The sequence below is a fragment of the Nannospalax galili genome, unplaced genomic scaffold (genome assembly GCF_000622305.1).
Source record: "Nannospalax galili isolate Female #2095 unplaced genomic scaffold, S.galili_v1.0 scaffold189, whole genome shotgun sequence".
NCBI lineage: Eukaryota > Metazoa > Chordata > Mammalia > Rodentia > Spalacidae > Nannospalax > Nannospalax galili.
Window position 1 is genome coordinate 5,932,525 of NW_008360331.1, and position 9,495 is coordinate 5,942,019.

Here is a 9,495-nt window from a genome sequence, read left to right on the forward strand (position 1 = left end):
GGCCAGTCTGATCTACATAGTGCCTGTCCTTGAAAGTGAGATGAGTTTCTTGCAGATAACAATTATATAGGTTTTGTTTCTTAATCCAGTCAACTAGTCTGTATCTTTTGATTGGGGAGTTCAGTCCATTGATATTTAAAGTTATTAATGAAATATGTGTATTGAATCCTGTCATTTTTATTTCTGTTCACATTCCTGATATAGCTGTGCATTTCCACAGTTATACCTTCATTGTATTTCTTTCCATAACTCTTTTGGGTATAATCGTTCCTTTCTTCAGCTCTTTGTATTGCTTCCAGAACTCTCTGAAGGCCTGGTTTTGTGGACATGAATTCTTTCAGTCTATTTATATCATGGAAGATTTTTCTTTCCCCTTTGACTATAACAGACATTTTGGCTGGGTAAAGTAATCTGGGTTGGCCTCTGTGGTCATTTAGAACTCGGAATACTTTAGTCTAAGCTCTTTTGGCTTTCATAGTTTGCACTGAAATGTCAGCTGTAATTCTGATGGGTTTTCCTTTATATGCGACTTGTTTTTCTTTTGCAGCTTTCAGTGTTCTCTCTTTGTTCTGTATGTTTAGTGTTTTTACTATGATGTGCCGTGGAGAGTTTCTTTTCTGGTCCTGTCTATTTCGTGTTCTATATGCTTCTTGTATTTGTATTGGCATGTCTTTCTTTAACTTTGGGAAATCTTCTTCTATAATCATGTTGAAGAACTGGTCCAGACCATTATCTTGAGATTCTTCTCCTTGCTGTATGCATATTATTCATAAGTTTTTTATGGTGTCACACAATTCCTGCATATTCATTCTTGTGATTTCTTAAATTTTTCATAATCTTTCCTTGAGTGGTCTAGTTCATCCACTTTATCTTTCAGTCTTAATATTCTGTTTTCCATTTCATTCATCATATTGGTGAGGCTTTCTCCTGTTGTTTCTAATTGGCTTGCTTAGTATTTCACTTCCTTCTTCATTTCAACCTGAGTATTCATCAATAGTTCTTTTCTGAATTCATTCAGAAGTTTATCCCTATCTTCCTTCAGTTCTTTGATTTCTTTGTGTGTTCTTTAAATTCACTGAATTCTTTTATCATGTTTATAATTGTTCTTTTGAGTTCCATTTTCTGTGTTAGCTCTAGGGGGTTCTCATTTACTCCTTTAGCAGACTATTGGTGCTTGGTTGGGATATATTATTTTGGTTTTTCATGTTATTATTTTTTCTCTGTGACTTTGACATGTGAATTTCTTTTTTAGTTTCTGATTCTTGTGTGAGACTCAAGCCTTCCTTTGTTGAGTTTAGGTCTGCTTCTTTTTGTAAACTTTATGTGCCTTTGTGGTTTACTTGTTGAGCTTGAAAAGCTGGTTGGCCTAGGCTTCAGGTTCTCTCTTTTGATTTTTTATTTGAGCAGCCTAATTGCTTTTGTCTTTAGGAGTTCCCACAGAGACCCAGTCAGATGAGGATCCGATGCTCTCAGGCTTTCTCCTAAGGTCTGGATCCCTCCAGGAAAGATGTTGTCCTTAGGAATTTGGGGGCAGGGCTGGCCTGAGAGCAGGCCCAGGAAAGGTGCTGGTCTCAAGAAGCTGGTGGCTGTGCCACCCAGGGACGCAAAGGTTGGTGGGATGGGACCGGGCCCAGAGAGCTTCTGGGGACCACAGGGAGGACCTGGGTTGGTCTGCATGCAAAGGATCAGGAAGCAGTGCTGGGTCTGGGCTGAGAGGTTAGTCCCAGTGTCTGGGTGCCCAGACAAAAAATGGGCCAGTTCTGTGGCTAGGAGAAGAGAAGGGGTTGGGGAGCTGGGGGGATGAATGAGGCTGGGGAAGTAAAGGCGTGTTAGGTGCCCCTGGACTTACCCAGGAAAGGTGCTCGCACCAGGACGCTGGAGGCTGTGGAGCCCAGGGAACTAAAGGGAGGTGAGGGTGGGACCAGGCCCAGAGGGCTCCTGGGGGCTGCAGGGAGGGACTGGGTTGGTCTGCACGCAAAGGATCAGGAAGCAGTGGAGATCTGGGGCCTAGAGGTCAGTCCAGGAGTCTGTGGTTCCAAGACAAGAAATAGGCCAGTACCAGGCTAGGAGGGGAGCTAGGAGGGTGAATGAAGCTGGGGGAGTCAAAGAGGGTTGGGCCATGGGACCCACCCAGGAAAGATGCCTTATTTTTCGTTTTTAAAAATTAATTTATTTTTATTTTATGTATATGGGTGTTTTGCCTGCATGTATGTAGGTGCACTCATGCCATGCAATCCTCTCGGAGGCCAGAGAGGGTGTTGAATCCCCTGGAACTCAAGTTAAGGATGGTTGTTAGTTGCTATGTGCATGGTGGTTATCAAACCAGGGTCTTCTGCAAAAGTAGCCAGAACTCTTAACTGCTGAGCCATCTATCCAACCCCCTAGAATTTGATTTTTAAAATGATAAATTTTCTTTCATTTTATTTTCTAAAATACTTTTGTCTAATAACTTGATTTTTTATTTGGATGTTAGGCACCTGAAGATTAGAAAGATGCATCTAACTTAAAAATAAGAATTCAGACAATTTCATTCACCATGCTATAGTTCTTGTTTTATTAGTCAAGGTCTTACTCTTATCTGCCTCTAACTCATCTCAAACTAAGAATGGGTTGCTTTTTACCATTCAGCTAGTTTTGAATCTCTACCTTTTTCCCAGTTAGTCAGTTCCTAAGTGTTCACTAAACACTGAGACTTTTAAAACAAGCTATTATAAATCTACATGCTGTTTCCTATGTTTAAATTTTGTAATCTTTTCTAATATTGTTATGTGTTTTTTAAATATAAATTTATCACCTATATTTTTCTACTTGATTTTTGCAATCCCATAGTGATCTAAATTTCACAGTCTATGAAGCTTATATTTCTAGATGCAATTTATACAACTTACACTCAGAGACATAGCCGAAGTTGGAGGCTGCCAACAGTAAAAATGAGCCAAGATGCAAACTATGACTTAATTCATTAGCCTGATGTATTTCTCATATTTGCAGAAATACCAATGTCTATCTCTTGTGGTCTTCCCACAGTAAACTATCCATAATGATCAGTGCAGCTTCTGAAAAGAAGGTAGGAGAGAGAATTAGAGTGTCTCTGGAGGCCTTTAGCATCAGCGGCTTCCTGTCATTGTACTTGGTGTCTCTAGTGAATGCTTGATTAGTACAGTCTGAAGATCAGCTAGTTACTCACCTTGAAGTAACGTGCATTCAGTCCTGTAGTTACATCATAATCTGGTTTCAAGTATATAATTACACACACACACACACACACACACACACGCACGCACGCACACACAGTCCTTGACCCCCAGCCAACAAAGGTAGGTAGGGACTGAAGTAACATTTGGTAATTCTGGACAGCTAGTTCTTGAGTTGGCTGGGTCTTCAGCTCAGATCCCAAAGGGAGGTTTCTGCTTCAAAATCCTTAGTAATATAGTTTGAATGTGGAATGTCCCCCACAGGCTCATGTGTTTAAACACCTGGTTCTCAGCTAGTGGTGCTGTTTTGGAAGGTGATAGAAGCTTTAGGAGGTGTTGTATTGCTGGAGAAAGTGGGTTCCTGGAGATGGGTCTTGAGGTTTTATAGCTGGGCTCTACTTCTTGTCTGCTTTCTGTTTCCTGACTGCAGATCCAGTGTGCCCAGCAGGCTCAACTCTTGCTCCACATCTTCCCCACCATTTTGTACTGTGTTCCTTCAAAGTATGAGCCCAAATGAATGCTTCTACCCTTAAAGCTTGTCAGGTATATAGTCAGAGCAATGAGAAAAGTAACTACTACAGTTACTATTTGCCAGTTAAAAATCTTGGACAAAACCACCTCAAAGTGTTTGAAATTTGTTAAGTATGTTTAATCTCAATAAGAAGTTTCTCAGATCCTGATTTATTTATTTTTCTCAAGTAGTTCCTTCATTAGTATGAAAATTTTTCTTCACTGTACCCTAGAGGCAAGTTCTGTATACCAAGAACACTTGAGGTAAATACCAGATTCTGAGACTTCCTCCCAAGACAAGTGCCTGAATATCTTATACAACAATGACCTTCAATGGGGCCAGCAATAGGTACCTAAACTAAGTAGGACTGCCAACTTGTCACTGGTGTTATAAATTCAGTCTCACCTGCAACTCTGTTACACATGCAGGCCAACACAAATCAAAGCAGGGGGACAGGGGAGATGGCTGAATCAGTAAAATGCTTGCCACACAAACACAGGACCTGAATTCAGAACCCCAGCACCCATGTTAAAATCTGAGCACTGTGGTGAGTGTCTGAATCCCTAGTGCTGGGGGGAGGGTGGTATTTAGATCTCTGGAGCTCACTGGTCAACTATCTTTGCCCATTGGTGAACTCTAGATTTACTGAGAGATCCTGTCTCAAAATATAAGGTGGAGAGCGACTGAGGAAGACTACATGTACACCCATACTCACATGCACATCTACACATATGAATCTCTATCTATCTATCTATCTATCTATCTATCTATCTATCTATCTATCATCTGTCTATCTATCATCTATGTATCTATCATCATCTACCTATCTATCTATATCTATCTATCTATTTATCTATCTATCTATCTATCTATCATCTATCTATCTATCTATCTATCTATCAATCTATCTATCTATCTACTATCATCTATCTATCAATCTATCTATCTATCATCTATCATCTATCTATCTATCTATCTATCATCTATCATCTGCCTATCTGTCTATCTGTCTGTCTGTCTGTCTATCTATCTCTCTATCTATCATCATCTATCTCTATCTCTATCTCTATCTCTATCTCTCTCTCTCCCTCTCTATCTCTATCTCTATATCTGTCTATCTATATCTCACAATCAAAACCCTAAAAGGAGTTATGAGTTCAGGGAAATGTGAGGAAATAATTGTCTAAAACTTCTAAAGTTTTCTTAGTGTGTAGGTGGATCAGCCAGGTGTTAAAGATTGCAGACAGAAGGGGCACTATATAAATCTGACAGTCATATGCAGGTTGCTAAAACAGTCCTCATAAGCTCTGTTATGATTAGAATACAAATGCCGTTTCTTTAACATTAACAAAATTACATTCTATCCCACATATTGTTTTAGACTTCTTTTTTTGCCAACACACTTGAACACTAGAGAGACATAAATTGAAGTAAATAATTTATAATGCATAAAACTCACAGAAATGCTTATTGATTCCTGAATTAGGATAATATATTTTAGCTGGTGCAGTCTTTTATTGATAAATCTTAATTGAATTTTTAAGTAAGAGCCTGCAGGGAAAATGTGCTCTAGTTTTATTTTTTAGGTTTCCCAAATGTTGTGAATATTCCCTGATTAAATGTAACTGCATAACTTTGCAACAAAGATGAGTCAATTCTTTTAATTTACTCAAATGAAAATCATTCACACATTTCAGGCATGAGGTTTGCAGAGGAATCTACTCTGTAAAAGTATTTCTCTCCTCTTGTAAACTACATTCAGTGCAGTAGAATATTACTGAATAATAATCTTCTTTCTTTAAATGCATTGTTAGATTTGAGTATTGTCTTCAGTGCAGTCATGTGACTTATCTCCAATATAAACAAAAATAGTGACTTGATATATTACTTTCTTGAACAAATAACATGAAAAATACATTTATGATATAGGAAGCCATGAACATAATCCCACAATTGAAAAATAATATTTTAGGACTGGAGAGATGACTTAGCTGTTAAGAGTCATGTTTGCTCTTGCAGAGGACCCAGGTTCAGTTCCCAGCACTCACATGGCAGCTAAGAATTCTAAGCCCAGTTCCAGGGAATCCAATACCTTCTTCTGGTCTCCCCAAGAATTTCATGACATGGGTCACTTACATACATGGAGGCAAAACACTCATTTACATAAAAAAATAAAAATAAGCCAGGTGTGGTGGTGTGTGCTTTTAATTCCAGCACTCAGGAGGCAGAAGCAGACAGATCTCTACATAGAAAGTTTCAGGCCAGCTGTGGCTACAGTGAGACCCTGTATCAAAAATAAAAATAAAAATAAAATAATATTTGGTATTTTAGCACCTTGACTTGAAGAAAGTAACAGTTGAGGTATTACAATTTGGAACTGTAGTTTTTAAAATTCCTCTCACCACTATGCCCAGCAATGTGTACTATTTTCTTAAAACTAGGCTTCCATCAATATGACCTGTCTCCATTGGGTTCCATCAACAGCAGACCCTAAAAATAGGTACTGTCAGTATATTTGGGAGATGACCCAATATGGCAGGCAAAGTGAGGAAGCCAATTCAAATAGATCAAGGGGAAAAGCCAATAAAGGGCGCATTAAGGAGCAAAGCAGAGTATCAGGCTGCTGGGCGATTGTGTATCCTTTGTGTGGAAATAAGTGGAGACCAACAATAGAGAACAGATAGGAAGGCTATCATGGGAGCTTGCCAGTGTGAGTCAGGCATCATCATTTGGTTTTTGTAGGCTCATTACTTTGTTTAGAAGAGGTGAAGAGGCAGGAAAGCATTATAGTAGGAAAGGCTTCAGAGATGCTCTGACTGGAGGCTGTGGGTATCAGAAAACTATAGGCAGCCTAACTACAAGTGAAGTATCCTGTGTAATCAGTTAGGTATGCCTATTTGACTTTCCCTAGCTGGCCTTAAATTGGAAATAGGAAGTAAAATTAGGAAAGTCTTCTTTTAAGAGTGAGGCAGATCAGAATGAGCAGAAAACGATGACACTGCGGAAGCATTAAATCATGTGTCTGTGAGTGAAGAAATGCAGATAGCCTTTAGAAGTGGAAAGAGAAGGAGTGTTTTCTCCCCTGCAATGTGTAGAGGGAGCTGGCCTTGCCCATTCCTTGAATCTTAGCCCTAGAAGACTCATTGGACTTAAGAATATGACGACAATATATGTTATTTTAAACCACTAGGGCTTTGATAAAGCAGCAACAACAATGCCAATTCCTTTTCTTTTCAGAGACATGAGAAATGGGAAAGAGAGAAGTGCAATGAGAGAGCAATGAAGGATCATGGGATGACAGAGACTAGGTGGCTGAAGTCCCTGACGTAGCTGTGCCTAGGCAGTACCACCCCTGTACATTATGACAACCTGACCAACATGTCTTTTGAAGCTAGGACTTAGTCTATTATTTGCTGTTTTGAAGGAGGATCAGGAGTTCAAGGTCATCCTCAGCTACATAGCAAGTTCAAGGCCAGTCTAGGCTACATGAGATCCATCTTGGTCCCTACCCCTTAATTCCTAAATTAAACACTTATCAAAGGATACCATTAAGGAGTGAAAGTCAAAGATCAAAATATGGGTTACTTACACACAAAAAAAGAAGAGTGAAGGCAGACAGGAATGTGTTGGGAGTTGTCAGAGATTTGGGGTTGGATAGCATCAAGATATATCATATACATGCTTGAATTTGTCACAGTATAAATTAAAGTTAAAAGATAGCACAAAAGGGCTGGAGAGATGGCTCAGTGATTAAGAGCATTCGCTGCTCTTGTAGATGACCCTGGTTCAGTTCCCAGCACCCACATGACGGCTGACAATTATCCATTCCAGGGGATCCAACACCCTTTTCTAGCCTCCAAGAGCTTCAGGTATACACATGGTGTGCATATATACATTCAGGCGAAACACTCATACACATTAAATAAATCTTTTAAAAGAGATAACAAAGACTAAAATAATGAAATTTCTGAGTTAAATAATGAACTCTAATAGATATTGACAAAGTTTCAAAATGGTTGTACCAAGTAGCATTGACACCGGCACAATGACTTAAATACGTGTCACAAGTTATAGTCCTCAAAAGACTGTTTTTCACCAGACAGGTTAGAAATCAAATGGTTGTCTATGGACAAATGTTAGTGATGATGTGGAAAAACTAGAACTCTCATCCATTAATGGTGGGAGTATTCATTGGTAGAACTACTTTGAAAATTTGATTGGCAATGTTGATAAATGGGCTTACCATGTGACTCAGTAATTTCATTACTAATATTGCTATTTTCACCAAATATATCTTCAAGAATGTCCATGGCAGCTTTATACTCACAAATATCTAGAAAGAACCAAAATCTACATCAGTCTAATAATGGAGAAACAAAATCTGGCATATCTATACAGTGGAATATTATTCAGAAAACTAATGCTACATACAATAAAATGAATCAATGAATGAATCTCATGATATAATGTGAAAAAGAAACTAGGCACAAAAATGTATACTCTATGAATCATTTTATATGAAGAACAAAAGAAGACAGAGCTAATTTATGGTTCATAAAATCAGGATAGTTTCACCTTTGGGGAAGAACTGATTTGGAGAGACAAAGGGAAGTTTTTTATTATTATTATTTTATGTGTATGAGTGTATTGTCTGCATGTATGTAAGTGCACCCATGTCGTCCAATGCCTGAGGTCAGAAGAAGGCATTGAGTCCCCTGGAAGTGGAATTATGGACAGTTGCTAGCTGCCATGTGGGTGTTGGGAATCCAACCTGGATCCTGTGCAGCTAAGTGTTCTTCACCACTGAGCAATCTCCCCATCCCCCAAAGGGGAGTTTTTTGTAATGCTAGAAATGTTCTGTCTCTTGCTTTGGGCTGCAGTTACATAAGTAACTGCATGTGTTGTGTTTATCAGCTTTCCACTGCTGTGCGAAAATACTGGCAACTTCATGGAAGAAAGGTTTATTTAAATTTTTTTTCTTATTTATTGGTGCATTTTATTTATTTATACTATATACTTTTATTGAATTTTTGTGAATTTATTACACTATACCTTAATCATATTTAGATCCCCTCCCCCTATCTACACCCCTCAGAGCTCAACCCCTCCAGATTTCATGCCTTGTTATATATGTTAAAGCCTATTATGTCAAGTTTGTGACCCCACATGCCCCTCGGTGAGTGTTCATCCACTGGAGCCTCATCTCCTATCTAGTGTTACTTCCTTAAAGAAGACCAACTCTCCCTCACCCAGGGGTGATCAGCTGCCAACAGTGTCTCAGCTAAGGTTGGGGCTTCTTACCCATTTCCCCAGTTCTATGCTGGGATTTTGCATGGGTCTTGTGCATGCTGTTAGCATTGCTATAAGTTCATATGAGCAAGTTCCTAGATGCCTGGAAGACCGTTTCCTTGTGGTCATCCACCTCCCGAGGCTCTGGCTCTTGCAGTCTTTCCGCCCCCTCTTTCATAAAGTCCCTGAACCATGGGTGGCAGAAGTTTAATATAAAAGTCCTAACCAGGAATATGCACTCTATAGTCTCTTATTTTTATTTTATGTGCATTAGTGTATTGCCTGCATGTATGTAAGCACATCCAATGCTAATAGTTACTTAGTCTAAAAATATCAATTTTCCAGGGATATAGATTAGCAGAAGAGCACTTGCCTACCATGCAGATGACCTGAAGTTCAGTCTCCAACACTGAAAAAAAAACCAATAAAATAAAATGTTAAGTGCAACACAGTTGTGAGACTGCTATACAGTAATTCATAAAATAAATTATATATTTTTAA